The sequence below is a fragment of the Talpa occidentalis genome, unplaced genomic scaffold (genome assembly GCF_014898055.3).
Source record: "Talpa occidentalis isolate TD23 unplaced genomic scaffold, MPIMG_talOcc4v2.1 talOcc4.10, whole genome shotgun sequence".
Taxonomy (NCBI): Eukaryota; Metazoa; Chordata; class Mammalia; order Eulipotyphla; family Talpidae; genus Talpa; species Talpa occidentalis.
In genome coordinates this window covers 98,249,121-98,268,900 of record NW_023600993.1, presented here as the reverse complement: position 1 = coordinate 98,268,900, position 19,780 = coordinate 98,249,121, and the positions used below count along the sequence as shown (strand labels likewise).

The 19,780-nt window shown below is 47.7% G+C and overlaps 1 long non-coding RNA gene across 1 annotated transcript in view; it reads left to right on the top strand.

Moving 5' to 3' along the window:
- The window catches only part of LOC119236239 (uncharacterized), a 32,526-nt gene that overhangs the window by 5,628 nt on the left and 7,118 nt on the right, over nt 1–19,780 (top strand). The window contains exons 4-10 of the long non-coding RNA XR_005123011.2: nt 495–633; nt 9,476–9,523; nt 11,513–11,566; nt 14,107–14,272; nt 14,884–15,163; nt 16,482–16,612; nt 19,493–19,560. This is a non-coding gene — a long non-coding RNA (uncharacterized LOC119236239). The remainder of the gene's footprint in view (nt 1–494; nt 634–9,475; nt 9,524–11,512; nt 11,567–14,106; nt 14,273–14,883; nt 15,164–16,481; nt 16,613–19,492; nt 19,561–19,780) is intronic.

Below are 19,780 nucleotides of genomic sequence, written 5' to 3'. Positions count from 1 at the left end.
CTGCCACATATAGAAAAACTGTTACACATTTCCTTAAATCTACACAGTGAGGCTAACCATCTAGGACTTACTCAGAGGCCGGCATTAGTACCACAATCCCTAACACATCCTTATGGAATATTAGGTTAAATCAAAAGTAATCTCCAATAGCTGATGATTTCCTAGCGAGGACAGCAATTTCATATGGTTGAACTTAATATATATCCTCATGATGGTGCCATTTTACAGACAAGAAATTAAGGAACAGAGAGGTTAAGCAACCTACTAAAGATTGCACAGCTGGTACATGATGTGACTGCCACTAGCTCCCAGGCCTCCTGGCTCTTACCTGTGTCCTCTTTACCAATGTTAGACCAACGCTCTTAGGTCAACAACACCTCGACTCCTCAAGGACCCAAAAGAATTTGCAGAGGCTGCGTGAATGAGGAGTGATTTCCCTCTTTGTTTCATGCTCAGGGAACCTTTCAAATTGTTCTCATACATTCTTTCTGTAGGTTTTCTGACTTTTCCTGGACTGCTCAGACATCACAGCACTCAGTGCCCAGGGCACCACTCTGTGAGCCCCAAGGCTGGCTGGCTGGATGCCCACCTCTGTCCAGTCCTCTCCCTCCACGAACGAAGTTGAACGTGACGGTGAGTTAAATGCAATCTAGTGTGGCTACTGCTGTGTTTTCCTCCAGCTCATACCTGCGATGTAGTTAGTAACATCACTTTAAAACACTAATCAGAGGTCCACTGAAAGGTGGACTAGGAGTATTTTTTCCACATTAGTGAGTTTCTGAAAAGCTTTGAGCTGGAAGGGGCGTCGGAGTTCTGAGAGTCTGCCACTTCCCAGCACAGAGCTCTGCACCAGAACCTGCTGCCTGCCCTCGTCACAAAACCTTCCAGCCACAAGGTCTCCCGGGGGCCCGGGACACCACCCACGGCTTCTGGGAAGGTGAATTCCTTTCTGAGGGCAGTCAGTTCCCCTTTCCAGGGTCTTCATTCCCTGCGAACCAGAATGGGTCTCTCCCAGCTCTGCTGTGAGCCCTGGGGGTGGCCTCTGCTCCTCTTTGGGAAACAGTGGGGGTGCCTCCAGTTCTGGGCTTGGCTCAGTTTCTAAAATGACTGAACAAAGTGACCGTCACGTGCAGGAATCACGGAGTACATATAAACCCAGGAATCCCACTCAGCCTGAGCCCGTCCCGAATGGTGCAGACCATGAAGGAAGGTCCCTTTGCCTTTTCTACCTGCCCCCGCCCCCAGCACCCCACCTCCAAAAGAAGCAGCCTGTGCGGGAATACGGTCGGCTTGGTTGTTTACATGCTTTTAAATAGTCCACGTTGAATTATCACCATTATATTCACCATGACATGCGCTGTAAAACAGAAGGTAATCCTGCCACGTGCTCTTGTCTTGCAGGGTGTGTAGGGATATTTATAGCTTAACCACAGTCCTAACAGTAAGAACACCTGCTCTCAGGGACACTGATCCATTTTAAAGAGCGCTGAGTGGGACCGAGGCCACCAGGCCTGGACGCTGTCTCATTTACCCCCTGTGCGACTTCAGGGGCATTGCCTGCTGTTTCTGAGATGTAGGTCCTCCCTTCTCTACACTCCACTAGGGGCAATTGGCAACATCTGGAGACATACTTTTGGTGGTCACATCTGGAGACAGGTGGGAGATACTGGCACCTGGTAGGCTGAGGCCACGAATGCTGCTAAGCACCCTCGAGTGCACAGGGCGGCAACATCCATACTTTTGGTGGTCACATCTGGAGACAGGTGGGAGATACTGGCACCTGGTAGGCTGAGGCCACGAATGCTGCTAAGCACCCTCGAGTGCACAGGGCGGACACCTACAACATGGAATTATCCAGCCCAGTGTCAGCAGTGCTGAGGTTAAGAAGCTCTGGTGTGGACACACATAGGCAGGAAAAGGACTGTGATGAATGTCCCCATCTCTGCCTCTGGGACAGCAGGAAAGAGTTGAAGTCCTCTGTGTTCTCGCCCTACCCCCAGGCGTGTGCCCTGCTCCCTGAAGACAGAGTCACCACCCTAGATTGTGTGGGTATCACCCTCACGTGCATCCTTACTTCTCTCTACACACCACCTGGAACAAGGCAGTGATTCCAGCAGCTCAGCCTTCACCTTCCAGAGCTGTTGTAAGGAGTTTGCAACAGAAAGCCCAAGAAAATGTTTTAAGTAGCACGTAACAACACCAGTCACAATTTGGGGAGATCGCTAATAGCTTTTCCTATTGCCTCTGAGCATTCAGAGTAGAAATCATTCTGCCTCACTAAGCAGAGGCAAAAATGAAGCCCAGAGAGGGTGAGTGATTTTCCTTGGCCGCACAGCAAGTGTGGACCAAAGTCAGGCTCAAACGCTGGACCTCCGCGTTGACTTCTGGGTCTGAGAATCAGGCTAGAAACACTTTAAAAGACTTTGAACCACAGGGGGTTAACAGAGGTGCCTTCTGGAGCTCTCTGCCAGTGAGCCACCAAGCTCTCAGGTCTCTGGTTTGTGTTGGAGCATTTCACGGCGATTATGTGCCTCTCCCTATGTCGCCATTTCATTTCACTAAGCGGCATTGAGGTCCTGTCTCTGCAGATGGATGGAAAATGCTCCAAAGGCATTTGCCCCTCAGGCCAGCCCCCTCCGGAGCACCAGAGCCTCGGGGACAGCAATTTGGCTGCCGCTCATGTTCTTTTTTGTTTCTCATGAAAAATGGTGAAAAAGAAAGCAATTTTTGAGAAAATGACCCAGGTGATTAGGTTTAAATCGCTTCTCTTGCTTTATGCTCCAGCTGAGAGGCAGCAATAGACTGGAGGTGGGAGGGGTGTCAGGAGGGGGGGAGAGCTGGGTCAGAGTTCCTGCCCACCCCCAGCCTCACCCAGGCCGGTCCAGGTTGGCGCGCAGACCCACCTCACGGAAAGCCCCAATCTGACTTTTCCCCCCTATTTATTTAATCAAAGGTGTGAGCACACAGGTGAAAGAACTAATACTTCTCTCAGCTTTGCCACAGGAAAGGTGTTTCCTCCTTTCGCTTTACCCCAATCTCCTGGCACAGCCGGGCAAGAGCTTTCAGTTCTTGCTGAATATGTGGAGCCATCGCCGGTCACTTAACCCTGGAGAGACATTCTGCGAGTTCACGACCAGGGGACGGTGGCCCCTTGCAAATGTTCCAGACACTGGGAAACAGCAAACTTCATTTTTTTTTTTTTAATGGTCCTTATTTCTTTTTTTTTTTTAGCAATAATTTTTTTTTTAATTTTTTTTTTTTAAGATTTATTTATTTATACAAGCACTGGGTACAGTCAGAAGCGCGGGAGGGTGAGAGAATTCACCAGAGCCAGAGCGGGGAGCAGAGCAGGCAGAGGGACCGAAGTACACTGCTGAGGGGAGCTGCGGGCGGCAGGAGAGGTCTGTGCGCCATGCGGGACCCTCCTCCGGTGGCCGGGGAGCAGCCGGGGATCGAACCGGCACTGCAGAGGCCGCGGGCAGCTTCGCAACCCAGCGCTCAACCGCTGCGCCACCAGGGAGGCCCGCAAACTTCATTTTTACTGATTTAAATATGACGGTGAAGGTATGTTTAAAGCCTGCTTTGGCATTAATAAATGGTCAGCTTTTCTGTTATCACCCCTCAGAGTAATGGCATAGGTAACACTGTACCCAGTGCCTCGAATGCTCCTGGAGACAGAAATTTCATGCAATGAGTCCAAATTGGAGTCTGTGCCCTGCCCGGTAGTTACAGTCCATGACATCAAGGTCTGGGCTCATGCACAGGCTGGGCCTTAATTCCCACCCCTTAGACCTGAATTACGAGCCCTCGCTCAGAAACCCCATGCTAGAGCCTTTAAATCTTCCAGGCATGTGCTGGGATCCGGGGGGACATCTGCTGTGCTGGGAGATGAAACTGCAGCAGAGAAAGCAGTCACGTGCTGGCACGTCATGCATGGCCTTCTGCAGGGAGGCCCACAGCTGCCCTTGGTCCCAGTGTAAGTGATGTAGATGGACCCAACAGCCAGCTCTGGAAGTTCAGCGAGTTCCAGGCATAACCATGATGTCTCAACTGGGCCAAGTTTGCTCAGCAAGACAAGCTCCTGGGGGATGGCCAGTGAGAGGTGGAGACCACAGGAGAAGCAGGAAAGGCAGTGTCTTCTTGAATTGAAAGGCGTCATGGAGCACACCCCTGGGTGCTTTTGGCACTGGGGGTGATGTTCACTGTGTAGGGCCGTGAAGAGCATCCCAAGGCATTTAGTGTCCTTGTCCTCTGCCTACTGAATGCCTGCAGTGCCCTCCAGTTGGTGTCAAAATGCAAATGATGCCCTCACATTTCCAAAAGCTCCTACAGTAGTGCACCTCTGCTCCACCTGCCATCTGCCTGCTTTCTCCATACGGGCTCTTTATAGCTTTGCCGTGGTCTTAGTCACAGCTTGTGGGAGGGCCAGACTATACCCTATCTTCTGTAGCTCCTAGTACCGATTATCCAGTTCACCACGGGAGAGGTACACCGCAGGGCTAGCACAAGTTAGTGACAATTACAACAATGACAGCAACAGCAGACACTTGGTTGTCTCCTCCCCTTATTCTCTGCAAACAGATCCTTGATTTTGCATTGAGATAAAAGTTAGTGATCGCAAGATCTCAGGGAAGCTAGATCGCCTTCAGTGCCAGAGGATTAATCTGGGGTATAACCATCATACTTCCTTCCCCTGGTGCCAGTGATTGGTTTGGGAATTGGCAAGGGAGCCAGTTCTGGTTAATTAGCTATAAGAAGTGTGTTAGGGGTTGCTCACAGTGAAGAAATAAATAGGGAAAGGAAGGAAGGAAGTCTCATGATAAAACTCTTTGCCCTGATTCTTTCTCCCTTCTTTGAGAGAGCAGGATCTTGGCAGCTACCTTGTGACCATGAGGATGCAGGCATGTGGCTGGATGAAGAGCTAATAGGATAAGGAAGGCAGAACAGCAATGCGGAAAGAGGCTGTATCTATGGAAGCATCACATTGCTGCCACACCAGCCCTGAGATCTTGGGGATCCAGAGGTCTGGTTCATACAATATCTAAGATAGAGCTAGTAGCAGTTCTGTAATTGCAGCCAAACACATTCCCAGGGATGCAAGTATCTTCCCACCAAGAGTGGGCTCTGTTTGCTTATCCCAGTTCCTCATGAGGAAATCAACCAACATTTCATCCAGTGACCCACAGGGGCCAACAATCTTTGAGGCTCTTAGAATACAAAAATGAATTCAACCCAGTCTCTGAGCTCACAAAAACTGAAACCATAGAAAGGATACAGGCAAAATGATCTTTCTCCTAATAGTGACTATCACTAGGTGTCAGGCGCCGAGTGAAGAACTTGAATGTGATAACTCGTTTGGCACAGGGCATCAGAGCTAGTGGGGCAGCAGCACTGACTGCCTCGCAGTGCTGGCCGCAGCCAGTGAGTCCAGAGGCCGCACTTGCAAGGCCAGTGCTGGGCTCGAGCCAGAGACCCTGACTCGTGTCATCTTTAATGAAATGGAGTATGTAAGCTTCACCTCCAAGGCAGGAAAATTCCGACACCCCAGCCTATGAAAACTGGAATCAACCAGGCCAAACTAGAGTCCTGCATTCCAGCTCCTCTGCCCTTCGGGATGGGAACACAAGTCTGTTGGCCTCCACAGCGCACACGTGGCAGGAAGGGTTATAAATAAACTGTCCTCCCTCCCTGCGGCCCCCACCCACTGAATGCTCAGCTTGTGGTTTCCTCTCTCTTTGAAAGCCTTGCCCGGCCTGATGCAAATCCTAATTAAAATCATGCACAGCGTGACTTTTCATTAGGCCAAGGAGCCCCACAAAAGGCATCAATATCGAGCAGAGTGATTGTGCCAAGCGACTGTCCCCAGGATCGACTGTCCAGGGCACCCCGGCTAGAGGGAGGCCCTTGTACATGTGCTGGGAAGGGTCACGGGGGGGTGCTGGACTCAGCTAAGCAGTCTCCACTTGGGGTTGCCTCTTGCAGCCTGGAGGCATTGACTTTCATCAGCGAGTGCACATTTATTTCAAGTCAATTAGATGGGATTTGAAACCCGTCCTGGCCAGCGAAGAGCACGGTTCCTAAAGACCGTGGCTGGATTTTCTATCTTGGGACAAATAAGGAGCCCGTGGGGGAGCAGAAGGAAGGGCTGTTGATCCAAATCTGCTATTCTTTTTTTTTTTTGGCTCTGAATCTAGATTTAGAGAAGGAAATAAATGGAAAATGAAATCCCTTTTTCTTAAATAAAATAAGTGGGGCACAGTGATTTCCTAAAGCTGAAATAATTTCACTCTTCCTTGTTCCCTCCAAACCATAGGATTTTCTGTTCCTTGGCTCACTCATCAACTAGAAATGTGACTGGGGGGAGGTGAAGTAACAGCAGCTTTTGCTCAGGAGAATTTTGTTAGAAATTCTGGAATACTGACATCATAACTCACTGCTAGTGCGGCTGGCTGATTCCCAGAAGCCGAGATTGGGGCCCATTGAAAGATGCAGGCAGCGTCTTGCAAAGAAATCCAGCTCAAAACAGACACCTGGTTATGAGCAGGCCCCCAAGCTAGGCCGCAGGGCCTAGACTCTAACTAACCTGGGACCAAGATGCTACCCATTTTTCGGTACAGGGAAATGTGGGCTTAAAGATTGTAGGACATGGATGAGGACAGGGCTGGGAAGCCCTAGAGCAGAAGATAAGTTTTACTTGTCAGAAATCAATAGGAAAATAGGATCCTTATTGTCGAAAGCAAATTTTCATAAAACACATACCTGCCTCTTGATATTTTGCAAATGTAGGTGTGGCAAAGTAAATGTGAAAGAACTGGTTAGTGACAGTTTTTCCCCTTAAATTATTTAAATGTCTTAGCCCCTTATTCTAGAACTTGACATTTTTAGGAAGATTATTCAATTCAACAAATGTTTAGAGCAAAGGTTTACCTAGTTCGGCTTGAATTTCAGATGTGAGAAAGGTAGGTGTGGGATAGAGGTGAGAGGCAGGGCAGTGTGATAAAGGTGTGACAAGAGGAATGAAGCAAAAATGATCAAGGTGTTTAAGGAGAGGAAATGATAAGACAGCACTCTGACTAGTATGTGGGTGGCGGGGGTGGGGGGTGCAAGAAGATCGTGTGTCTGGCACTGACACCTGCTTCCCCAACAGCCATGATCACTCTTCTGACTAAGGAAACCCTGATTGCTTTTCTAGGCAAAATGGAAATAAATCTTAATGGGTCAAAACCAATCTTGCTCTCCCAGGCATATTGCCAGATACGTTCCCAACTCCCCTTGCGGTGTGGGTTACCCTCTGACCTCATTCTGGCCAAGGAGACCTGAGGGGCTGTGTGATGGGGCCACTGGGAAGGTTCTACTCCTAATGAACAGGACAGATGGAAACAGACTGTTCCCTTGAACTGCCTTGTTTTTCTGGTTTTAGGCAGAAGTGGAATGTGCAAAGCCTTTCCCAGTCTTTTGCTAAAGACACTTGCTTTTTCCTCTCAAACCCCAAAACATTGTTGGAGTTGCTGTTACCTGTGGCCCAAAGCATCTTAACCAACACTCAGGGAGCCAAAGGCCACATGAATGTCTTTGAACTTGCGTGGCTGACTGGATGAGGGGCCTGAACAGAAATAAGGTTGTCTGGAGGAGAAGCTGTACTGGGGAGGGGGGTGGATAAGGAAGATGCTACTTGTGTTTGAATCTTCTAGGATTAACTTGACAGTGAATAGTGAGGTCTGAGACTTGGGACAGAGCCTAGAACTTGAAGGGGAGGTGCTGGGAGCCACTGGCCTAGGGTTGAGAAATGGTACCGTGGGAAAGGAAACCATAAAATGATGATTGAAAGAGCTGCCTCATGTCTATTTGGAGGATTCTGGGTGAACACGGATGTCAATTCTTTCCCACCTGGGGAATGTGTAGGACGTGTGAGCTCACAGCCTGTTTCCCTTCCTGAACTTCCAATGCTGGAAAATAAATTTTCATCCCTTGTGTCAATAGAGTCACCACAAAATTCCTCAAGAGAATGTCTTTCTATTCTCCTGGTGCATTGGTTCCATTTTGAATTTTTTTTTTTTTTCACTTTTCAATGCTTCCAATGTAGCTGTTGCCACAATCTTTGGGGACCCCGTATATGAGTGGGACAGCCTATAAGGAGGGGGGCTGAGGCTTAAGGGGAGTAGACACACTGGTCAGAGCCCCAGGAGGGTGGATCAGGAAGAACATCTGGATTCCAAGGGGGAAATCAGGGAGGGAGTACAGGAGAGCTTGGGGGTCCCATGGAATGCTAAACAGGAGAGTGTTGCCAATTTTTCTAGAAACAAATTTTCTAGAATTGAATTTTCCAGAAATGAAGCTGGTGCCAGAGTCCCACCACTTTCTTCCCTCTTTTCATTCCAAACGACATGGGAAGTCCATGGGGGGGGTGAGAGGAATCACAAGAGTTGATCTGTGTGTAAACACATCACGTAAACTCTCTGATGAGGAGAGAGGGTCAGGATAGAGGGTGATGGCAGGAGGAGAGGCCAGTGAGGAGGCCACTGTAAAGACCAGGGGAAAGATGATGGTGCCTGTGCCAGGGAGAACAAGAAGAAGTGGCTGGACTTGGATGTATTCTAAAGACAGAGCCCACTGCCCTTCCTGAAGACTGGGTGATGTGGCACATGAAAGAAAAGAAACAATTAGAGGTGACTTATAGGTAGGGGTGCCGAGCAACCTAATTGGTCAGATCAGTATCACCCTGGCAACTGTGGCATCAAGACCCCCCATACCCACCCAACTACACATACATCGGCTTTCTCTCATCTTCAGTTCAAGCCAAACAAGGTGTTCCTTTAGCTCAATCCATGTGTCAAATTGAATAATCTTGTCTCCTTGAAAATGTCAAGTTCTGGAATAAGGGGCTAAGACATTTAAATAATTTAAGGGAATTGATTGTCAATTACTAATTCTTTTACATTTACTTCGGTACCTGCCACACCTAATTTGTATAAAAGCAAGGTGCAGGTATGTGTTTTATGAAAATCTGCATCTTGGAGAAAAGAATCTTAGTTTCACGCTGACTTCTATTAGGATTTCTGACACGTATAGCAGCTTCTGCTCTAGTGCTTCCCAGGCCTGTTCCCTCTGTCACACCATCTTCAACACTCCATTTCCCTGGACCAGAAACCTCCCTATGATGGAGAAAGTGGACAACGGGAAGCAGGTGTTTAATGACCACATACTTTGACAGACAGTAAGGGGTACATGGATTTAAACAAAGTGTATCAGTGGATCATCACCTGGAAAATCCAAGAGAATCAGCTAGAACTTCCAGGGCTTATAATTGTGTCCAGAAATCCAATGATCAACAAAATCAGCATATATTTAAGGAGCTAAATAAATCAATTATAACATTTCCATAAAGAGAAAAAAACAAGTAAGAAAAACATGGAATTTGGTTGAGAAGAAAGGAAACCTAGGAGAACTAGCTCTACTCTTTTTTGTGTTGATACAGGAATAAAGAAAAACTTCAGCAGACCAAAAGCCAGATGCACAAATCAAGGTATCCCTTATGTGAAGAATAAGCACAAAACCCCAAAGAGAAATAAATCCAGTTTCCAATAGTAATAACATAAAGCACTTAGATTATTATAACAAGACTTGGGGATCCCATGAATAGAACTATGGGGGAAAAAAAACAAATAATAGGATACACAGCATAATCCTGGATAGACAGTTAATATTGACTAGAAAGCTATTTCCTCTCTTTCAATCTATGTTAAGTGAAATTCCAGGAAATTATCATGGGAAAAATGGTCTATAGTAAATTTGGAAAATTAAGTCATAATTTTTTAAATTAAAGACAGAAATTATGGAGTTAACTGTCAGGCATTCTCACAATAGAAAGCTAACTGAAGCCTCAACTGATGGAGAATGGAGCAACAAAACTCAGTAGAAAGTTTGGAAAAGACTCCGAGAGAGATGACTTTACAATATCAGAACCATTAGAATAGATAAATCTTGCATTTCCATTATTTACAGAAAGATAGATTATTCAATAAATGCTGTTCACATCATTTTGAAAATGCCTAATAATCTAGATGAAAATATTAAATCTGATCCATATCTCATGGTATACATCAAAATAAATTTTAGATGCACTGGTAAATTAAATATAGAAACATCAAAACACTGGGAAAAAATAATGAATGTTCGTATAATATTGGAGGAAGCGTAAATATGACAATAAATATAGAGAGCACAAAGGAAAACTTGGCTTAATGTGAAATGCAAATGAAAAATTTTTTCTTTCAGTATGTCTCAAATCAATTTCATTTCTCAATTCCACAAACTTATGCCAAGATACTATTTCTTGCCTGGATTCATTTATTCATTCATTGGATGCCTGCTATATGACAGACACTGTTGCTAGTTCCAGGGACATGGTAGTTTAAGAAAAAGGCAAAAATCCTAACCCTCTAAAGCTTGCATCCCAGTGAAAAGGAAATAAACAAGATAATTAAATAGCATGTGCAATATGTCAGATGGTATTCGGATTTATGAATAACAACAAAAGAAAGGAAGGCGATATGTTTGGGGAGAAGCAATTTGAAATTTTAAACATTATGACTAGGAAGACTTCCCTGAGATGTAGAAATTTGAGCAAAATATTACAGGAGGAAAGGGGGTGATTTATGTAGATAAGAGACCCTGAACCAGATGTATGGCTCATAATGTTTGGGGATCATCATCAAAGAAGCCAGTGTGTCTCAAGTTAAATAAATCAGGGAGGTGGGTAGCAAAGATGAAGACAGAGGAAATGTGAGAATGTTACATAGTCCAGAGGTAGGAGTCGATCCCGTGGGCTCTTAGAAGTAATGGAAGGAGTGATGACTTACTGTATCAAGCCCATAGTGAGAGGCAGTGGAACATGATGGCAATGAATGTTTCATTGGGTGGATGGGTAGGTAGATGAGTAGGTAGTAGGTGGTAGGGTAAGAAGATGGGTGGGTGAGTGGACAGATGGATAGATTGATGGGTGGGTGAATGGGTGAGAGGAAGGATCAGTGAATTATAGACATCCAAAGAGAAAATCAATGTAGGGATATGAGAATCTTTGGATTCAGGTGGGAGGAGATCAATCAGCAGATCCCAGGACTAGAGGAGCTTAAAGGTTGTATTAGCTTCATATAACTGCTGTAACAAATGACAACAAATTTAGTGATATAAATAGTATCCTCTTATAATTCTGGAGATCACAAGTCCAAAAAGGATCTGTCTTCAAGGTCTAAAATTAAACTATTGGCAGGACCATTCTGAGACTGTTTCCTTATCTTTTCCAACTTCCAGAATGAGGCCACCCACATTCCTTGGCTTGTGGCCCCTTCTTCCATCTTCAAAATCAGCAACATCAGGCTGAGTTTTTATCAACACTGCCACCCAGATAACCCAGGATACTCTCCCTATTTTAAGGTCAAAAACATTTTAGGGGGCCATCATTCTGCTTACCACAGAGGTAACTGAAACTAAATCTGCCCTCCCATTCCACAAGCAGGAACACCGAGACCCTTGAAGAGGACATGAACTGGCCCAGACATCAAGATTGGTGAGTGGTCTTGTCCCCTAAGTCCTCACTCCAAGGCTCAGGGGCATTTCCAGGTAGAAGAAATCCCATGTGATATGTTTCACATTAGGGGTATTCAGAGAGGCTGAAGGTATTACTGTTATGAAAGCACCTAGTGCATTCCCTACACGACTCAGCCTGGCGTCTGTCCTCATGGTAACAAGAAACAAAAGTAAACCCAGTAACTGTCAATGACTTTCTCTGTGGCTTGGAGTCATATCAAGTTCAAAAATAATAATTGTAGATGCACCCTTCCCAAATCCCAGATTCATTCCAGAAAATATTTTAAAATAAATGTCTGTTTCCATCCCTAGAACAGAAATCGATCCTGCCGTGGTGGTCAGGGCAGATGGCTGATCTGGGAGCCGATTCAGACACACTCCCTCATCTCAAAGGTCACTCTGACTGTCATCATGAGCACTCTCCCTTCAGCAACACCCCCCTCGAATCCAGGCTAGGGGAGGATGAGAGGAAGGGTCATTTATACACATAATTATCCTCATGGCGTGAGCAGATGGGAGGTTTTCTCCAGGGGACATGGTGTAGAATGTCCCATTTCTCACAGGAGCAGCAGGGACAGTTCCAATTAACCAACTTCCCATGAACCAGCCCCCAGCAGAACTCAGGGGAGAGAGAAGGAGGAGAAAAATATGCAGGGTTGGCATTTGCATCTGTGGGAGCACAGTACCTACTTGCAAGTTTAATGTTCTCACCACAGTCAGAAGTGATGTTCTCAGGCTTCTAGTCAGAGGCTGCTGATTGGGCTCGGGCACCAACTCCAGCCCACATGGTCCCCTCTCCCTGCAGCCAGGAGGCAGGTGTTGATGGGAGTGCTCTCCCCCATGTGTGGTAACACTCGGGACTGAAGGAATGTGTAGTATCATTGGGAGAGATGGAGCCAAATATCAGTGCTCTGCCCCGGAGCAGACAAGCTCACTGGGGCTCTATGGGAACTGGTGGAATAGGACAGCTTGCATTTTTGGGGGAGACAGGCCCAGTTCACATTCCTGCTAAGCCCCAAATTTATCTGGGACCCTGGGCAAATCATGACTGCTCTCTGAGCCTCAGTTGCCCTAATCAACAAATATGTCGTGAACACCACCTGAGAAGGTTTTGAAGAATGTAGGAGATGACACACAAGGTGTTCCATCAGCGCCTTTTCCCCTTTTTTCTTTTTCACTTTGGTTTCTCAGAAGGGGGTGGGGGGAGTCCATTCACTTAGGGAAGAAGGAAGGGATTTGCAGTGGTGTGCAGGGTGAGCTGAGCTCTAAGGAAGAGTGTAGCAGACATGACTAGCTGCCCTGCCAGTCTCACCTCCTCCCAGGCTTCCTTCAAGGTTGCAAGATCCCAGACTCCCTTGCAGCTAACAGTGGCCACATGAACCATGCAAGCCAAGGAGATCCATGTGGATTTCTTCAGGGCATTTCTGAGACGTCAAAACCACCAGACTTCCTTCTCTCTCCTTCCTGCCTGGAAGTGAAGCCGCCATTTTAAAGCCAGAAGAGTTTGAGTCTGTAGATGAAAACCAGAACACTGAGGATGCAGAGTGGAGAGACAGAAAGAGCCTGATGCCTGAATATCACTGATACAGCACAGGCTCAACACTACCTGCCTCAGGGCTTCTGATGTGAGAAAAAAACAAACATCTCCGTTAAGTCTCTTCCTTGGGTTTCCTGTTACTCGATACAAACAGCTGCCAAAATGATATTGAGGAAGGGGCGGGGGCCTCTGCAGGAGGAATGGCAGAAGCAGCAACTGAAGGAAGTAGAGACACAGGAAGGAGGCTAGGCAGGGGTCTCCACTATCCAGTCAACTCCACATGAACCCCTGCCTCTGATTGGCCGAAAAAAGAGCATGTGACCCAGCACTGGCCAATGACACCAGATACAGTGTCTTCTAGAAGATTCTAGAGAATGTTTTCAGATTCCTAAGAAAACATGCAAGAACAAACGCAACCCTTCTCCTCTGTTAGACGTGGTTCACATCTGAAACTGCTGGGAACAGTGGGCAGCCATCTTGTCTCAAGATGGGAATTGGCCTCTGGACAAAGTTGATGCTCCAAAGATCACAGAACAGAAAATGGCTCCTTAATGGTGTCCTCGGGCCACAGGACTAACCAAACCACAGCTGCCAGAGCTCCTGTGTGAGCAGTAATGGCCTTTGGAGCATCGTTGGTGGACACACAAGGGGGTTTGCATGATTTGCAGCCCTATTGGCCTAACTCATGCCTTTTTCTAGGGGAAAAGAGCTAATGACTGGCTGCAGAGAGCTAAGCCATCGTGTCTGGCTGTTTTAACTGATGGAAGGCAGGGCTTTCTTTGGTCTTCCAGAGTAGTTCATAAGCGCTGGCTTCAGGGCAGTCTGTCTGTGATTCTGGGTGTCACACAGGCTACGCGGCCTGCAGGTGACTCATGGATTGTGGGACACGCTGCCTTGGTCTGAATTCTGGTTCTGCCCATTTCTAGCTCGATGACCCAAGTGAATTGTTCAAACTCTCTTTACTTCATGTATTTTAAAAATAGAGGGAAGAACAGCTCCTACCTCCTGGCTGCTTGTAAGGACTGACTGACACCATCCACGGAGAGAGCAGGTCACGGCACATCGAAGTCCCAGAGAAGAGTCAGCTGTGGTCACACTGACACAACGGTGTTTTTCTGCTGTTACAGCAACTGCATTCCCATTTCACAGGTAAGGAAACTGAGGCACAGAGAATTAAGTTAATGAAGCTGTTTTGCACAGCTGAGGCCAGGGTTGAGCCCAGGCCACAGGCTCCAGGATCCTGTCTCCTGACCAGTGCTCTAGTCTAGATCCTCGGTAGGGTGGTCGGAAGGCCTGAGCCAGGCAGCTGAGCAGGGTAGTCACCGGCAGGCTGGACTCCATCCCCTTTGCTGGCTCCTAAATGCAGCCAAGCACCAGCGACAACAGCAGGCTCTTTCTTTGCCAGGCTCCTGCGGCTTCCCAGTGCCAGTCATTTCAAAGCACCATTATCATCTCTCTTTTGCATTTTGGAGCTGCTGGACAGGTCAGCGGGCTCGCAAATACAGAGGGAATCCAGCCAATTCCCTGCCATCTGGCCCTGTCCGAGAGTCAGCATATGCTCTGGGCCTCTTCAAGACGCCTCCCTCACGACGCCTCCAAATAAGATGCTAAATGCCTCCCGGCTGAGGGTGGCTGGTCCCCAAAGCCCTTGCTGAGGAGTGTCAGCCCTGCCCAGCTGACAGGTCTTGGGTCTTCTTGGGCTCTCCAGGCCGGCAGCCCAAAGGGCCAAGCCTGGGTGGGTCTCTCTTCTGCTTTTCCAGACTGGAACAGAGCCTTTGGGCTGGAGGAATAAGGAGGCAACCCACAAGAGACCTGACTGCAAGCTAGGAGCACTAGAGTGGCAGATGCCGGGTCCGGGCACCATGCTGGTGCCAAGAACATGAAGGCCAGCGGAGCCTGGTCCATGTCCTTCAGGTGCTCATGATGCAGAGAGCAAGGCAGATGGTGAAAAAGAGCCGAAGCCCCAGTGCTGGACGCTCCTGGTCCAGGCTCTGTGGAGAGCATTCATACGTCTGATGCCCACACCTACCCCAGAAACAGGTACTTCTATCACCCGTCCCCCAGGAAACACGGGCACACACGGAGAGGTCAAGTCACTTGCTCAAGGTCACTCAGAGCCAGGGTAGGAGCCCAGGTCAGCTGGGGCCAGAGTCCAACCTCATAAGCACCCCCTCCAAAGCCTGGAGCACTCCAGAGGGGACCATGTACCTGGGAGACTAGACAAGGGTGTCTTGGGAAGCAGGGACTCCCCCACCCAGGAAGGGCTGCTCAGAGGGATGGGGTCCTGAGAGGCGAGCAGACGCAGCCTGTGGCAGGTGACGACGGTGGCAGTAACAGCGAGAATAAAGCAGCTGACCTTTCCGGGGCGCTTACTGGGGTATCTCACCAGACTGTGCAGGGGTGGGGTCGGGGTCTGGGTGGGGAATGAGTCACGGCAGGAGGCATGGTGAGGGCAAGCTGTGGGTGAAGGGGCTTGAGGGAGTCCTTGAATGCAGGCTCAGAGGAGCTGGGTCCCCAGTGTGCACGTGGTTGAGCCGTCGACCTCTGGAGGCCCTGCCCCAGGCTCGCTGGGGGGCTGAGTGCTGGCTCTGGCTCTGTGGCCAACGTGTGGGCCCTGCCCTGAGCCTCAGCTTTCTTCCTGTGAAGCAGGACATCACAGCCCGAAGGGAGAGAAAGTTTCCATGCATAGAATAGTGCATGTTTGCAGGAGACCAAACTTGGCATATACGTGGAGTGCAAGGTGCAAGGTGGGGGCACTGGGTCCTGAGGGTAGCATTGGGGTGAGGTAGATGGGGGAGCTAATGAAAACCATCAGATAGGAGACCAGACAGTCGTGGTTTCCGGCCCACCACCCCTGCTGCCTCCTCCCCTTGGGGTGGGGGGAGCGGGTATAAAATCAATGCCCTTGTGAAAGGACAAGGAAGAATGGACCCCAGCATCTGCCCCCACTTTGAAGCTACAGGGAGAGGTTAAGGTGCCCCTTTGCACCCTCTCCCCTGTTCTCCCTAGCTCTCATGCCTCCACTTGGGATGTCTTCTGCTAAAGTGGTCAAGGTACAGCTGCTGCCCATCCCACTACCGCCAGCAGTTGAAGGCCCTAGAAGGCCCCAGCCCTGGCCCTCTGACCGTGCTGGGTCATGCCACTTGGCACAAGCCTTGAAACATTCTCAGAGACCAGCACTGCCCCTCATTCTTCTGAGAGTGACATGGTGGCTTCCACCTTTGGACTATTGGAAATAATGCTGCTATGAAGATGGGGGTACATTTCCCTGTCGGTGTAGATGATTTCAATTTCTCAGGTATGTACCTGGAAGTGCAACTGTTGGATCATAGGGTAATTCTGTTTTTAATTGTTTGAGGAACCACCACACTGATCCAACTGGAGTGTTAGAAGCATATGGGGAGCCAAGAACACAGAGTGTTGAAGACAAAGAAGGAGGTGGAATTTTATTTTAGATAGAACACCCCCTCACCTCGAGGCTATTAGAGGGTGAGTAGTTCCGTCTGATACATATTTTCAAATGATGTGTCTTGCCAGTGTATGAAAGATGGGTTGGGGGGTGCGAAATGAAAGGGATAAGTTGGAGGGATTCTGAGTGGGCCAGGTTAAAGATGGGGGGTAGTTTGGACTAGCGTGGGCTTGATAGGGATGGAGAGAAATGGACAATGCAGAGTCTATTATGGAGGTAGAGCTGTGGATTTTGCTGATGCCATAGAAGGTGGGAGAAGGGTGGAGTGTGACTGATCAAGCATTGCCATTGGGTCATGGACAGCTGGCTAAACCACAGCTTCTGGAAGCTTCTCCCAATGGAATGGAAGGTTTCTCAATAGTGGCTAAACATGTCATCTCCTGTCCTTAGGAAGAGGTAAAGAGAGCTCTGATAAATGCCCACCTTTTTCTCCAGGCTTTTCCTGGGGACTCATTTCCATGTGTCCAGTGAGGGTACAGGCCTCAGAGGCTGCCAGCTTTCCCAGCTCTCAGGAGAGGTACATTCCATGCTGTCTGCAGCTCCTGGACGGAGAAATGTCAGACATCAGGGAAAACATGCATTGCTGCCAGCCCAGTCCTTCTTCCATCAGCAGTCTGCTCAGGCCCATGTGTCCCAGTGCCAAGCAGCCCATACAGATGGGCTCTGTTAGCTCTGGGCCCATGGGCCCCAGGTATTGCATCCACTGCCAGCTTATGATGGATGGTGATAGGAGCCAGATTGTGCCAGCCACAGAAGACTTGGAGGTGTTCAGATGGCGAATGGAGCAGGCGTAAGTCCCCACAGTTCATCTTTCTACTGAAACAGAAGCATCTAGAAGGATATGGATATCCCTTGCAACTCCTGCTGCCAAAATGGGATGGAGAGGATTGGTTGTAACTTCAGCATGTCCCCATCACTCTTTTGATGGCCACCTCCCAGGATTCCTGGGATCTTTTTCTGGACTTCCCACCCCAGCCATGGATGTTTCCTGTATTCCTTCCCAGCAAAATGCCTGCATCTTGTTTTATCTCAACAATGAAGATATTTTTTCTTAGAATTTAGCTAATCTGATAAAGGAGTGTGTGCAAAAGTGGTAAAAGATGCATTGGCTATGCAGTTAGTGACTTGGATTCCTGGCCCAACATTGTCCCTGATTAGGTCAGGAGATTAGAATATCTCTGGAGATTTGAGAAGGCATGGAGAGATGACCAGACACTCTTTGCATCCAGTGAGGCTCACCCCTTGACTTACCCAGAAAAGTAGGGCGAGCAGCAAGAGGAGAGACAGCAACATCACCACTGTGTGGTCTGACCTTCTACCAAAAGCCTTGGTAGAAGGACAATTGGACTCATAGGCTGAATCAGACTTTGAGAGTTGTTGGAGGTGCTCATAATCTCTATTTGGAGATTGTCACAGGCAAGCCAGGATGGATGGTAACCCTAGACTTGGATGAGTCACTTTACCTCAATCTCAGATTCCTCATCTGAGGAATACCTATCTCTCAGGAGGTTGTGAGGATTAAATTAATGATACATCTGAAGTATGTAGAAAATGGCCAGGTACATAATAAATTACAGAGATGTGTTAGCTTCTTTTGTTATTCCCCAAGTACCTTTACTTTCCTTCCTCATGTTTAGAGAATTTCCCATCTTAGGGACTCATGTTCTCCACATGAGACCTCAGAAACATGTTTTCAGACTCCCTTGCAGCTATGTTTCAGGGAGGTGAGGTCACCTCAGTGAGTCAGAGCACCATGCCATCTGGATGCTGGCAACCTGGATAAGACCCACTCAGATCCTCACTGGTGAGAGGACTCAGGGACATACAGCTTCCTGGTGGCACCAATACCAGAGGTTCTGATGCTATTCTCAGTTGCAGTGATGAGCAGAGACAATGGTGTTTGCTCTAATAAAGTTCTGGGATCCTCCAATTTGGAAGTCACTCCTAGTTTCAGAGCCACTGAGCCTGAATCTTTGCTCTTTCCAGATATTCTGTGAGCCACATGTTAGCCTTGAATAAGTCCTTTACACATATACAAGTTAGATTGATTTCTGCCATTTATAAGTAACTCATGACAGATAAAACCACCTAGATCCAACTATGCCTGCAATCCTCCCACAGAATTTCAGTTAAGCAAGCCAGTTATCTTGATCCATCTTCCCTTATCTTCCAATCCAGTTGAATTTGGATTCTTACTTATTGTTAAAGCCTACTAACACGCACACCTTCTGTCAACATAGGGGTGGAGGGGATATGTGGAAAAGTCAAACTGTAGTTCCTATAGGGTACCTTAAAACTACAGCTTGAAGCCCAGTTCCTTAAATATATAGTCCCCTCCCACTAGATCATATTTCCATCCTCACTCATCAGTCATCTCAACAGAGTCCCTGGCTACCTGAAAACTATGCTAAAACACAGACAACAGGTCCCCCCTCTCTTACCGCTGATATATCCTGAATGCTGGCACAGAAAATGCAAACAAAAGCTCAGCTCTGTTGCTGTCTCCCTTGGCAGGGCTCCAGGAATAAGTTGGACCTTTGTGTATGCTTTGTAAGGTGATCATCCCTAGGAAAGCCTATCTCCCTTCCCACCTTGAACTTCTAGTTGCCTGATATCTACAGCGCTTTGTGTACGTATGAAAAAGGAAGAGAAAAGACAGCAAATTCAGAATGCCAGCTCCTCCTTCCACTCCTCCCATGTCCCATAAAATGTGCAGTGCTGAAAAAGGCAGGTTTTCTGAATACAGACCTTTATACGAACCCTCAAAGATTTAGCCTCTTATCAACACACCCAAGTAATTTATTTAGGAATGAATGAGGTTTCAACCCCAAACAAAAAATTATAAACATCTCTGGAAATAAGCTCAAGCTCAAAGTTTTCATTTCTAACATTATTTCCAGGTGCCTGGCAGAGCTCAGAAAATTCTGGGCATTAAGACCAGGACTTTGCCTGAAGAGTATCTTCATAGGTAGGCATAGGGCTTGGTGGCACTTTTAAGGGGTCTCTTCCCAGCACTGCCCTGTGGAGATCTGATTCTGGATAGTTTAGGCTTTTTTTTATAAGGGGAAATTCAACTAATGCACCCAGAGACATCAGTTTTGTGTCTGTGTGAATTGACACTTTAAAAAAATTATCATACGGCAGTTTTGACCTTGTGTGCTGCACGGTTGTATGCGTTTTCAAGTATG